The sequence below is a fragment of the Leucoraja erinacea genome, chromosome 11 (assembly GCF_028641065.1).
Source record: "Leucoraja erinacea ecotype New England chromosome 11, Leri_hhj_1, whole genome shotgun sequence".
Taxonomy (NCBI): domain Eukaryota; kingdom Metazoa; phylum Chordata; class Chondrichthyes; order Rajiformes; family Rajidae; genus Leucoraja; species Leucoraja erinaceus.
Window position 1 is genome coordinate 16,768,687 of NC_073387.1, and position 14,725 is coordinate 16,783,411.

The window sequence follows — 14,725 nt, forward strand, 5'->3', positions numbered from 1 at the left end:
GACTGAAGAAGGTCCATCTGTCTCCTCAGATCCTGGTGAACTTCTACCGCTGCACCATCGAGAGCATCCTTACCAACTGCATCACAGTATGGTATGGCAACTGCTCTGTCTCCGACCGGAAGGCATTGCAGAGGGTGGTGAAAATTGCGCAACGCATCACCGGTTCCTCGCTCCACTCCATTGAGTCTGTCCAAAGCAAGCGTTGTCTGCAGAGGGCACTCAGCATCGCCAAGGACTGCTCTCACCCCAACCATGGACTGTTTACCCTCCTACCATCCGGGAGGCGCTACAGGTCTCTCCGTTGCTGAACCAGCAGGTCGAGGAACAGCTTCTTCCCGGCGGCTGTCACTCTACTCAACAACGTACCTCAGTGACTGCCAAAGTATACCAGTATTAGGGTTGATAATTTATTGATTCTTTTGTTCATTACAGGGTGGCACAGTGGTGCAGCAGCAGATTTGCTGCATTAGAGTGTCAGAGATCCGAGTTCGATCCCGGCTACGGGTGCTGTATGTACGGAGTTTGTATGTTCTCCCAGTGACCGTGTGGGTTTTCTCCAGGTGCTCAGATTTCCTCCCACACTCCAAAGATGTGCAGGTTTGTAGGGTTAATTGACTTCTGTAAATTGTCCTTATTGTATTGATTGTGTTGTGCTGATTAGCGCGGAGTTGGTGGGCCAAAAGTCCTGTTTTCACACTATCTCTAAACTAAACCAAATATATTATCTTTGCTTATTGTGTTTACAGACCTTACTGTTGCAAGTACTAATTTCAGCAACAATGTTCCATTCCTGGTACATATTACAATTAAACACTCTTGACTTGACTCTCTTGAGTATTGAGTGCCTGGTTGGAGACACGGTAAATGCTGGAATTGTAGCGGATGAATTATGACAATCGGTAGGTTGGAAAATAATTTATTCACAATCTTCATCCACCGATAACATTGGTCACAAAACACAACCAGCCACAACAGTGGTCCTGGAACGACTGGCGGGCAGCGCCCAGAAACCATGCAAAAACCCGACCCCTCCCAGAGTCACGTGCGCGCGGCTTCCGACTGCAGGGTTCAATACTGATGAGCACCAGTAGGTGCCGCTACATGGCCCCCCCCCCCCCCCCCCCCCCCCCCCAGAAACTGAGGTACGGAAATGCACCAGGAGCCGAATGGTACGGCCTGAACACGTAGTCCTCAAACGCGGGAAGGGCGTGACAACGGGGACCGGAAGAACAGAACCGGATGGAAGCGAAGAATGCAAACAAGGGGTTGGCGTAACAATGGGGATAGGCAAAACAAGGAAGGGAACAACAGGGTCAGGGGACAGCAGAACGGCCGGCGGACGACCTCTAAGCCATGGTGCAGCCACAACCTCGTCCACGTGCGCGGGCTTAAGGCAGCCGATGGAGACAAACTCCTCCCGGCTGTCTACATCCAACGTGAACGTGGCGACTCCAGTCCTCAGCATCCTATACGGCCCCTCATAAACCTGCTGTAGCGGCGAGCGTCCCTGCGAAGGTATACATAAGCACAATTCTGTATTGAAACTGGAACATGCACCGAGGCCGACCCGTGCCTGGAGGTGGGGACGGGGGCAAACGCGCGCACCCGCTCATGAAGCTCGGCTAGCACCGCCAAAACCGAAACCTCCAGACCACGGGTGGTGGGCAGGAATCCCCCAGTACTCGTAAGGTCGAGCCATAGATGAGCTTGGCCAAGGAGGCATCCAGGTCCACCGTGGGCATTGTTCTGATGCCCAGGAGGACCTATGGCAACTGGGCAATCCAATCGGGGCTGGTAAGCTGGGCCTTCAACACCGACTTAAGGTGTCTATGGAACTTGTCTATGGAACTAGCTCAACTAACCCATTTGCCTCCGGATGATAAGCGGTCGTCTGGTGTAGGCGGGCGCCGTATAGCTGTGCTTAGCCGGACCACAGAGACATGGTAAACTGTGCCCCACGGTCTGTGGTGACGTCAGATGGCACCCAGAAATGAGCAATCCAGTTTGACACGATAGCCCGGGCGCAAGCCTCCACGGAGGTATCTGATAACGGGATAGCCTCGGGCCACCTAGTGAACCTGTCCACTATAGTAAGCAGGTGCGTGGTACCACGCGAACATGGTAAGGGACCGACAAGGTCTACATGAATATGTAGGAACCTGCCATCAGGCACAGCGAAATCCTGCACGGGTGACCGTACATGTCGCTGAAAATTGGTGGGCTGGCAAGGTATGCAAGCACGGGCCCAATCGGCCACCTTCTTCCACAGCACGTGCCAAATGAATTTGGTTGCTACCAGGGTGGACGTGGCACGAATGGACAGGTGGACCAAACTGTGGACTGTGTCAAAATCTCGCCGTCTCAAACTGACTGGAATAACCGGGCGGGCTCTACCCGTAGAGATATCTCAGAGGACCTTGACCCCAGCCACGCCGCAAGGCACCTCGGCTAGCTCAAGGCCTGTTGGGCCTCTGCCAGCTCAGCGCAGTCAACTCCCATGTCTAGAGCTGAAACCGACGGGATGGCCGGACAAGCCAACGTGCGGCCACGACATTAAGCTTCCCCGCTACATGCGAATGTCAGTCCTGAACTCAGAAATGTATGCGAGGTGCCGCTGCTGCCTGGCGGACCACGGGTGGGCGATTTTTCCCAATACAAAAGTGAGCGGTTTATGGTCCGTGAAAGCAGTGCAAGCTCAGCCCTTGAGGAAGTAACGGAAATGCCTGATCGCTAGGTAGAGCGCGAGGAGTTCCCTGATGAATGCGCTGTACTTACACTCCAGAGGCCGAAGCTGCTGGCTGAAAAACACCAGCGGCTGCCAGTGGTCACCGACCTGCTGCTCCAGAACTGCACCTACAGCGACATCTGAAGTGTCAACCGTGAGTGCAGTGGGAGCGGACACCCTCGGCTGCACCAGCATGGTGGCATTAACCAGCGCAGCTTTAGCACCTTCTAAAGCAGTGTCAGCCTCATACGACTATACCAGGTCCTGCGGCTTACCCGCGAGGCACTGGAATAGGGGGCGCGTGATATTTACCATTCCGATAAACTCCTGCAGACCCTTGATAGTGAGCGGCCTAGGGAACTAGTGAATGGCGTTGAACTTCTCAGGCAGTGGCTCGGCGCCATGAGGGATAACCCGATGCCCTAAGAAGGAGATGGAGCGCAAGCCGAAGTGGCACTTCGCAGGATTAATCACCAACCCGTGCTCGGGTAATCGCTCGAACAAAAGGCGATGATGACTAACGTGTTCTGTCTGGAAATTGCTGGCAACCAGGATATCGTCTAAATAAATGTAATTGAAAGGCAAACCCCGGCCAACCTGATCCATAAGCCACTGGCCGTTTCGGCGGTAATCGAGCTGACGCAACCGGACGGGTGATGGCGAAGACCTCCTGTCGCCTCGTGGTTCATAGTTTGTCAGCCCTCTCAGCGAGCTGCTGGGGGTTGCTGAAATCAGCTCCAGTGAGTATTAAGTGTACGTTGTCGGGCATCTGCTCTACGGCTGACCCCGAAAGGTATGCAGCAACCGGACCTTGAGGCCGTCATACTTGGCCGTCGCTGGCGGGTCCCTCATTTGAGGCCGCTAATGTGAGGCCGACTCCTGTGGCAGGGCCCCCACCACGTGGAAATAACGCGTCTCGTCCGCGACGATGCGGCGCAGGTGGAATTGCGCCTCTACGTGTGCAAACCAAACCTGTGGCTGATCAGGTCAAAAATGAGGCAGTCGAGGGCTGACAGAGTCCTGTTGAGCGGGAAAATAATTATCCTGCATGATCTTAGATCTAACTACGGTTAGACTCGATGGGGTCACCAATTTATCGGATGAATTATGACAATCGGTAGGTTGGAAAATAGTTTATTCACAATCCTCATTCACCAATAACACTGGTCACAAAACACAACCGACCACAACAGTCATCCTGGAACGAAACCGCGTGAAAATCCGACCCCTCCTAGAGTCACGTGTACACTGCTTCCGACCGCAGGGTTCGATACTGACAAACACTAGTTGGTGCCTCTACAGAATACAGGTTTTCAATGTTCCAATCCTATTGCTATCCTGTGTTATTGCCTTTGCTATATCCAATGGTCTCAGGTATTTCTTGATACAGCATCAACCACATGGATTGAATTGAATTGATTGAAGGCTGGTTTCATGATGCTGGAGGTCTCAGATGTGGTGGAGGTGGATACTCTTGGAATCTCTTTATCTACTTGGAATCTCTTGATGAACATGGCAGTAAATGGTTCAGCCTTGTCTTTCACACTTAGGCCTCTCCATCACTAAGGATGGGATGTTCTTGGAGCCTCCTCCTTCAATTTGCTTGCTCATTCTCCTCAACCATTCAGTGACTGGATGTGGTAAGACTGCAAAACTTTGATCTGCTCTATTGACTGTAAAATAACTTGGTCTACTGCAGATTGTCAAGGAAATTGACTTAGAAAGAAATTAAAGGAAATACGGGGACTTTGAGTTTCGCTTCAAGAGGTTTTATTGCATCATATCATGGAGAGATGGTGGCTGTCAACTGCTCACTAGTTCTCTGTCTTTTCAGCAGAATTAGTTATACAGTGCAGTAAACAACTTTTTTTTGTTAAATACAATTATACGAAAATATATTTCGTCCTTGGCTATATGTTTTCCTGTTATTACTATCTATTACATGGGTATTAATTATTTCATTGGTCATAATATACTCTTTGTTTATGTTAATCTTATTCAACAATGGTAGTTGATATGTCAAACATAATATAAGGGGATCTTGACATCTCATCTTTCCCCACTCCCTGAACCAACCATAAGCCCCACATTGTCTGCAATGTTTCTGCGCTACTAGCGGCAGGTGGTGCGGGTGGCCTACCCAACTATTGCTGTTGTGTGTGGTTCACCAACATTACACCTTCCCAACCAATAAACACATGCTAGGAGATAACATGTCTGAAACTTGTTTTGCTCTGCAGCTGGTCAACAAGATATGACAATTGCCACATACGTACACCCCATCATTACCTTATTTAATTCCAACCATGATTAAGTATCTGGAGATTAAATTTTTTCTTCTACACAGATGTTTTTGCTGTCTCGTCGCATGTTCATCAGGTCGTCACCTCACTTTGGCACTGGTCTTGCTGTGCCTTTCTACATTCCTCATTTGACCAAGAGTTGACCCCTGACTTGATCGTAATGTTAGAGTGAAAGATATGCTTTGATATAAAGCTCTGGATTGTAATAGTGTATATTTCTGCTGGTCCTCACATCTAACAGATGTTCAGTTGTATTTTGCTGATGGAGGATATTCCAGAATGAAGGTAGTCAAACCAGCTAACAAATTATTCTCCATGAAGGTATCATTGAAGGTATGGAATTGGTTTTCAGTACACATCTCTTCCAATTACTCCATCTACACTTCACACTGCCTTGGCAAGGTCACCAGCATAATCAAGGACCAGTCTCACCCCGGACACTCCCTCTTCTTCCCTCTCCCATCAGGAAAGAGGTACAGAAGTGTGAAAAAGCATACCTCCAGATTCAGGAACAGTTTCATCCCAGCTGTCATCAGGGAACTGAACCGACCTCTCACCACCTAGAGAGCAGTCCTGATCTTCCATCCAACTCATTGGAAGCCTGTAATTATTCTATCATTATTCAAACTTTATTGAATTTAGTCTTGCACTGAATGAAATACCCTTTATCCTGTACCTGTACAATAGGGACCAATTGATTGTAATCATGTATAGTCTTTTTGCTGACTGGATAGCATTCAACAAAATGCTTTTCACTGTACCTCGGTACACATGACAAAATGAAAAAAGCTAACTATAGTGTCAATTACTGATCATAATAAATCTCTGGATAATTTTACTTTTCTTACCCTTGGTTTCCACGTTGGATCTTTCGCCTCAAACTTTAAATCTATGTCACCTGGTCTGATGGAAAACAATATTTCCTTGGATGTTCTATCAAATCCAAACATGATTGAGAAAACTTCAGTTATGCCCCTGTCCCACAGGAAACCTGAACGGAAACCTCTGGAGACTTTGCGCCCCACCCAAGGTCTCCGTGCGGTTCCGGGAGGTTGCAGGTGGTTGCCAGAGGTTGCAGGTAGTGGAAGCAGGTAGGGAGACTGACAATAACCTCCAGGAACCTCCGGGAACTGCACGGAAACCTTGGGTGGGGCGCAAAGTCTCCAGAAGTTTCCGTTCAGGTTACTTAAGTGGGACAGGGGCTTTCATCTCTGCTCAGACTCTGTAGGGAGGAATCTTGTGCTATACCCTTACCCTATATCTGAATACTTAATGAATTTATTCAGATATGCACAGACACATAGTAAAACAGCTGGTAAGTGGTGAGTCTATCGAACAAGTCAGTTTATTAAAGGCCTTATCGCTCTACATCGGGAAAGTATGAGGAGACTCAAACTGCTTCAATAAGCTATCGTAACCACAACATCTTTATATCTTAATGACATAGTGGTTACTTGTGGAGTTGAAATAAATCATTAATAAATGAATCTGCAAACTTCCATCCTTATATTTCCCAAGAGTTAACTTTATCCTTACGTTTCTTGGTGTTTTAAAAATCTCTCTCCTTTCTATCTAATAAATAGATACCATCAATGTTAACGTCCCTGTAGGGAGAATTGATTCTACTATCTAAATGGTGTCCCCTCTTTAAAAATTCCCGCCAACAGCCTCTGTATAACCTTGCAGCTGAAACATCCCATCCCTGGAACCTTTTGTTGAAATGTTCTCTGCTCCTTCTCCCAGACGTTCATATCCTTTGAAGTGTAGTGTCAGATATTGGAAATGAATACTTAAAGATTAGCTATGATCTTACTGAATGGCAGACTAGTCAGTGAAGTGCCCTCTTCCTATTCCATCTCTTACATTATTATAACTGGGGCTTTCTGAATGTACCACATAGCTTCACTGCTCCTATACTTTATATATAAATCCATTATGCCGTCATGAAGCGGTGGGAATATTTGGCATTAAGAAAACTCAAGCATAAAGTTTCAAATAACCAGGGAGGCACATATTTAAAGTGCTCAAGATTTGAAACATGGTGTCTGAGATAAACAGATTCAAATGGAGTCTTCAAATAGAAATTAGATGAACATCTTCCATACAGTTCTATTGTCTGATTTTATGAGTCAGACTTGAAGACAGGAGGGACAATTTCCAATGTCAGCTGAAAAGTAACACAATGCATATTATATTATCTTATACATCTTTTTTCCTTCAACAAGTTTAATGTTAAACAAAAAGCAAAGTGTTGGAGGAAGTTAGCAGATTAGGTAATCTCTGTGAGAGAAAAGCACAGAGGTAGTCCTCTTCAGTAAAAGTGGTTTCACCTCTGCACTATGGATAGAGCCGTCACCTGTATCCTCTCCCTTATTTCCCCTAGTTCTGCTCTTGCCACCATGCTCATCACAGATAGAGCAGGGATAGATTTCCCCTGGACCTCATCCCATCAGCCTCTCTGCCCAACATATCATTCTCCAACATTTCCATCACCGGCCTGATGAAGGGTCCCACCTGAAATATCATCGTCCTTTTTGCACCACAGATGTTGCAAGACCTTCTGACTTTCCCAACACTTTGCTTTTTGCTCAACACTAATGCATCTGCAGTCTCTTGCGCCCCAAGGTTGAAATTAACCCTGTTTATTTCATGCCCTTCACAATGTGCACAAGCAAACCAAGCAAACTGCATTCCAATTCCAATAGTGATGTTCATTTGCCATGTTAAACCAGCAGGATGCAAAACAAGGTATTTGTTTTATGTAAATTGAGCAAATTTAGGTAAATGTAGATCAAATTAATTAAGAAGGAACTGCAGATGCTGGAAAATCGAAGGTAGACAAAAATGCTGGAGAAACTCAGCAGGTGCAGCAGCATCTATGGAGCAAAGGAAATAGGCAATGTTTCGGGCCAAAACCCTTCTTCAGACCCTGGATGCAGATTCTGGAATCTTGGATAAAATACAAAGTGCTGTAGTAACGTAGCCAGTCAGGCAACATCTTGTTAATCCTGGCTAAATTGGAGCAGCCGGGACATTAAAATTGAGCAAAGGCTTGTGTGCTGCTAGGCCATTTTGGTCATTAAATGTGCCTTTTGCAGAACTGGGTCAAGCTGCTGAACAGTGCCAGTTTGTCTGTAGCCTTGATAAGGGCTGCAGGGAAAGAATGGGACATCTGCAGATTCTTACAATAAGGTGTAAATTGCATGGAACTGATTGGGTCAATGCAAACCAAATATACATAGTGTAAATAATGCTGCAATGCCTTATTTGGATAGTTGTTAATTGGTTAAGATGTTGAGCTTTTTCTGGGTTGTCTGTATCCCAAGGAACTAAACTTCCATCTAGAAGCTTCGTCAAATACATTGTATTAGATACTGTGTTATTGGGTTACGGAACTGTCTATCATGTACTGTGTTAATCGTTATGTGTTATTGGACTGTATTCAGACCATCCCCATGTGGTTCAGCCCTTCAAGGTTCGGGGACCTATGAAAGGTAGCTCCCATGAGGTCTGATGTTGATCTTCTAGTAGAACGCTTGGGACTGTGACCTTTTGGAGTGCCTGCTTGAAGGAGGCTAGAAAGGCTTGGCCAAGCAGATACAAGGATCAAAACCCACTGTGGTTAGGTATTGAATAGGGGAATTTGTGTTGTGTTATCCAAAATAACGTTTAGTTGCTCAAGTGCTTGATTCAGTATTTTATTGACTGAAACTGGACTGGGGAGAGCTATTTACAAAACAGGGTATTTGTTTTATGTAAATTGAGTAAATTTACGTGAATTTAGATCAAATTAATTGATGTCAGCTAAATATTTTTGATGATAAATGTTTTATTTTTTTCATTTTGTGTGTATTGGCTATTGGCAAAACAAAGAAAAAACATGAATACACAAGGAACTGCAGATGCTCAAATCTTGGATTAATACAAAGTACAGTTAGGCAACATCTCTGGAGGTGAGGGATAGGCGATATTTTGCGTCACGACCTATTTTCAGTGTGATGAAATGTCGCAGCCCAAAACGTTGCCTATCCACGTCTTCCAGAAATGTAGGCTGACCTGTATTCTGTGTGTTTTACTAGGAAAAATCTTGATGGAAATCAAATATTTTTAAATCTCAAGGAGTTAGTAATTTCCTCTGATTCTCACTCTTAACCAAAGTGTTTGATTGCTTTACTGGATATAAAATGGGAGAATATACATTTTCTAGCACTACCATTCCTCAGCAGTGACACTTATCATGCACTATACCATAATATAATCAAATTCTGGTCCTCAAGATGCAATTAAAAAATATATATATATATGACTACAATCTATCACATTTTTATATAGAATAGAATATAATACCTTATTGTCACAGTATAATTCTTTGCTTGCATACCTTGCCAAGCAAAGCAAGCCCATAAAGGTCGCTTAAAAAGTTACAGATTCCCCCGCCCCCCCTTGCCAATTCCCCCTTTGTTCTTCCTCCACTCCCTCATTGCCATCCCCCATGCCAGGTCCCCAATGCCCATTGTTCTTCACGGTGGTCACCCCACGCCGGGTCCTCCATCGTTCTTCCCCCTCCCTCATGGTGGTCCCCCCATGCCGGGTCCCCATTGATCAAAGTAGAGCTGATTCAATGCCCTGACTTTGGTTGATATGCATTTACAGACTATTACTAAATTGGATATCATTTTCAGCACTAGACTGATCCTTGCATCAGCTCACTGAGCCTCCATGTACTGTATCTGTGGGTGAATTCATGGTGAATGATGGATGTAAACCAATTTATATTTCTTATAGAAATCAGTGATGGTTCTGTGTCATTCCTATTCTATTTCTCTTTCTGATTCTTGGTTTGCTTTTCGGGATTGGGTTTTCATGCAATTTACTATGAAGTTGGACTTTTCCTTTTCACCTTTCAATTTTCTCATATTCCTGGCACACTTGCAACAATGTTTTTTTTTTATCATTTGTCTTCTTACTGCAGCTGAACCTGACTATATTCTGGTCCACTGCACTATCTGGTTTGAACATATTTTGTTCATTCATTATGTGGTTAAGAGATGGCCTTTAATAATCAAAATGATCATGGTCATAGCGGCATAGAGTCACACTAGAAACAGGCCCGACGGCCAAACTTGCCCATGCCGACCAACATGCTCTAGTCTACACTAGTCCCACCTGCCTGCCTTTGACCCATATCCCTCTAAACCTACCCTATCCATCTGAATATTTCTTAAACATTGCAATAGTACCTCAAACACCTCATCCAGCAACTCGTTCCATACACCCATCACCCTGTGTGCAAAAAAAAATTACCCCTCAGATTCCCATTAAAGTTTCTCCCCCAACACCTTAAACCGATGTTATCTTGATCTTGATTCCCAACATCTATATAATTAAAAGTCTCATCTTGACCACTTCCTGTTTGTACTGTGCTTTGATTTTAGAAAAAAAATGCTACCACATATGGCTGTCATTTTTTGGCCATCTTACTCAGAGTCCTCCTCTGCTGCGCAGACACCGAGGATTTTTCCCATCGATGAAAAATAAAAGACTTATTAGTGTTTTAAAAATCTTGAGATTCTCTCTCCTGTCAATCACCGCCATGAAGGACAGAAGTGTGGGCGTGGCTCAGTCTGTCTGGGAGATGGCGAGGGAGAGGTCACGACTCTCTGTCTGAGCTGGGAAACTACAGAACACTGTGAGTATGCAATAAACTTGAATAAGTGATTTGTTAGCCCTTAATGAAAATGAAATGAGTTGTTTGGCCTGCCATGTGCTTGAAACTGCAATGACAATGGAAATTGAGTGAAAATGCAATGAGCTGTTTGGATTGGGCCTGCCCTGCAATGGCAATGGAAATGAAGTGAAAATGCAATAAGATGTTTGACTTGAGCCTGCCATATGCTTGAAACTGCAATGGCAATGGAAATGTAATGAAAATGCAATGAGATGTTTGGCTGGAGCCTGCCCTGTGCTTGAAAGTGTAATGGCAATGGAAGGGAAGTGAAAATGCAATCAACTGTTTGGCTTGAGGCTGCTCTGTGCTTGAAAGTGCAATGGCATTGAAAATGAAGTGAAAATACAATCAGCTGTTTGGCTTGGGCCTGCCCTGTGCTGGAAAGTGCAATGGGAATGGAAGTGAAGTGAAAATGCAATCACCTGTTTGGCTTGGGCCTGCCCTGTGCATGAAAGTGCAATGTCAATGGAAATGAAGTAAAAATGCAATCAGCTGTTTGTCTGGAGCCTGCCCTGTGCTTGAAAGTGCAATGGCAATGGAAATGAAGGGAAAATGCAATCAGCTGTTTGGCTTTGCCTGCCCTCTGCTTGAAACTGCAATGGCAATGGAAGTGAAATGAAAATGCAATGAGCTTTTCGGCCTGCCCTGTGCTTGAAACTGAAATGCAATTGGAAATGAAATGAAATGAGTTGTTTGGCCTGCCTGAAACCAATAATTTTGGCCCACAAGCCCCTATTAGCCGAGAAACCAGTCCCTTTTGCCCAAAATGCCCGGGAGGAGCATTTTGGCCAAAAGGCCCGTGCCAGGCCAGAAAAAGTCCAGAAAAAGTGTCTTTCTGAGATTTCACTCAGATTTTTTTTTAAGAAGTCCCATCAGCCCATCAGGCCTGTACTAGCCCAGGAATCTCTTCGGCCCATCAGTAAGTATTCCCCCTGCTAATATTAAACCTCACCTCAGTATTTTTCTCCCTCCCTTCATTTGCTCCCTGTGAGATCCATGCCAGGATAGACTTTCCCCCTTCATTGCTGTGATCTGCAGAAAAAGATGAAAAATGTCTAAAATTGATTCTTCACCCTCTCCCTTTCTCTCTCACAGAGTCTCTCACCTGTTTTGGGCAGAATTTCTGGCAGTTTCTGAGCTGCCAGCCCACCAGGCCTGAGTGACTGAGCTGCCAGCCCACTAGGCCTGAGTGACTGAGCTGCCAGCCCAATAATCCATTTGGCCCACAATGTCCATACTAGTTCTCTGGAAACCAGTCCCTTCAGCCCACAACACCCATACTAGCACTCCAGAAAGCCCCCCCCCCCCCCCCCCCACTGGCCAGTAATATTGGAATTGGTGGAGAGGTGGAATATTGCTTTGGGAGACCAGCCCTCCCATGTGAACATGGGACCCAACAAGTCCCACTTAGTCTAGTGATTGCAAAATCTAACCAAAAATATTTCATAAGCATAAGAGAAATTGATCCAATTCAGCAGTTGAACGGTATTTGATACAGAGCATCAATAAATAAATAGCCTATTTGATCGACAGGTTATTATCTCCATTCACTAATCCTCTGGGAGCTTGAATCGACCCCAAAGCGCACATGTCTAGATTTTCTAGTATCTTTCTCTGCAGATACGAATGAATGAAACTTGTTACAGCTGGGAGATATAATATGCCATGGGTGTGATCTCTTGTCTGATCATGTGAGTTTTTGAGCAAACCAGTTTCAGGGAATTGATCGTGACATTGTGGAATGCCTACTAAGTGTTGTTCTGAGACAGGAAATCAATATTTTATTGGCCTGCGCTACGCAAAGGGTGCTCCTGTCTCTCTCTCACCAGCCTGAGACATGGTGTTCTCATCATGGCCAAATTCTATTTACCAGCAGACAACCAGTCTATACCTAATCTGTACATGAACATTAAAAATAAGGATACATTGCACTTGGATTAAATTGAATAAGAAATACTGTCTTATGGATTCAATGGTAATTTAATCATATTCTTCAGCCCTGCATGATTGTGCAGGGGTGGCACGGTGGTGCAGCGGTAGCATTGCTGCCATACAGCGCCAGAGAGTTGGATTTTGAACTTGGGTGCTGTCTGCGCAGAGTTTGCACGTTTTCCCCGAGACCATGTGGGTTTTCTCTTGGCGCTTCGGTTTCTATCCCAAAGACATGAGGGTCTGTTGGTTAATTAGCCTCTGCAAATGGCCTTGAGTGTAGGGATTGAATAAGAAAGCACAATAACTTAGAACTGGTGTGAATGGGTGATTAATGTTCAGTCTGGACTCACCCAGTTTCCATGTTGCATCTTTCAATCGATTCTCCCTCGCCCTCACCCTGATGTCATACAAATAAATCTTCCCTGCGTCCTCTTTAAAATCCTGACATACTCTCAATTAGTATGACATTTCTTTGTGCATGATTTTATAGGAATCTTTAATCATTTAAGAGGCATTGTTTATGTTTTATAGTTTTATAATGATGGATGTATACCTATTATTTATTGAATACTTTATATTTAGAGGCATAGTCATAGAGTAATGTATTGTGGAATCAGGCCCTTCAGCCCAAATTGCCCACACCGACCAACACGTCCCATCTACACTGGTCGCACCTACTTGCATTTGGCCCATACCCCTCTAAATCTATTCCTTTCAGGTACCTGTGTAAATGTTGTGCCAGTCTTGGTTTATTATTGTCACATGTAATGAGATACAGTGAAGAACTTGGTTTTGCATTCTATCTGGGCAGATCATACCATACATGAGTACAACAGGTAGTGCAAAAGGGAAAATAAACAAGGTACAGAATATAGCATTACAGTTACAGAGAAAGTGCAGATTTAAAAAAGTGTGAGATTGCAAGATGGAGAATGCATCCTTAGCACATGAGAGGTCCGCTCAATGTCTGATAAATGCAGGGAAGAAGCAGTTCTTGAATCTAGTGGTATGTGGTTTCAAACCTTTGTATTTTCTCCCCGATGGTAGAGGGGAGAGAGAGAATGAAAGTAGACAAAATTGCTGGAGAAACTCAGCAGGTGCGGCAGCATCTATGGAGCGAAGGAAATAGGCAACGTTTCAGGCCGAAACCCTTCTTCAGATTAATAAACCAAGACTGGCACTTACATTTCTAGCATTATTTTGAAGTCTATGACAAGGGCAGCTATCTGCTTAGTTTATGATAATTTGTAACTTTATTTATGATAATTTATGATAATTATGATAATGGGAGTTGTGAATCTCTGGAATTCTCGGCCACAGAATGTAGTTGAGACCAGTTCATTGGCTATAGTTCAGAGGGAGTTAGATGTGGCCCTTGTGGCTAAAGGGATCAGGGGGTATGGAGAGAAAGCAGGTACAGGATACTGAGTTGGATGATCAGCCATGATCATATTGAATGGCGATGCAGGCTCGAAGGGCCGAATGGCCTACACCTCCACCTATTTTCTATGTTTCTATGTTTCTATGTAAACCCTGCCTGAATTGAGCCCTTTTCATTTGCCAATGTTATATTCTGTCTATATTCTAATTGTTTTACTCCTGTGGTTCAATTTTATAATCCATGTTTTCACCATCAACAAGGTGAGAAGATGTTAAGTACTTGTTTAATTTATCCAGATATTGAGCTAACAAGAGCACACTTTAAACTAAATAGCTTTAAGGTGAGCGGGGATACTTTTTTAATAAAAACCTGAGAAGAAACTTTTTTTACCCAAAGGGCAGTGTGTGTTTGGAACGAGCTGCCAGAGGAGGTAGTTGAGGCAAGTACTATCACAACATTTACACAGGGACCTGAATGGAATAGATTTAGAGGGATATGGGCCAAATGCAAGTAGGTGTGACCAGTGTAGATGGGACGTGTTGGTCGGTGTGGGCAATTTGGGCTGAAGGGCCTGATTCCACAATGGGAGAAAGAGAATGACTTGGGTATTAGGGATCCTTGATTATGTTGGCCATTTACCCGGTGAAGTGTGAAGT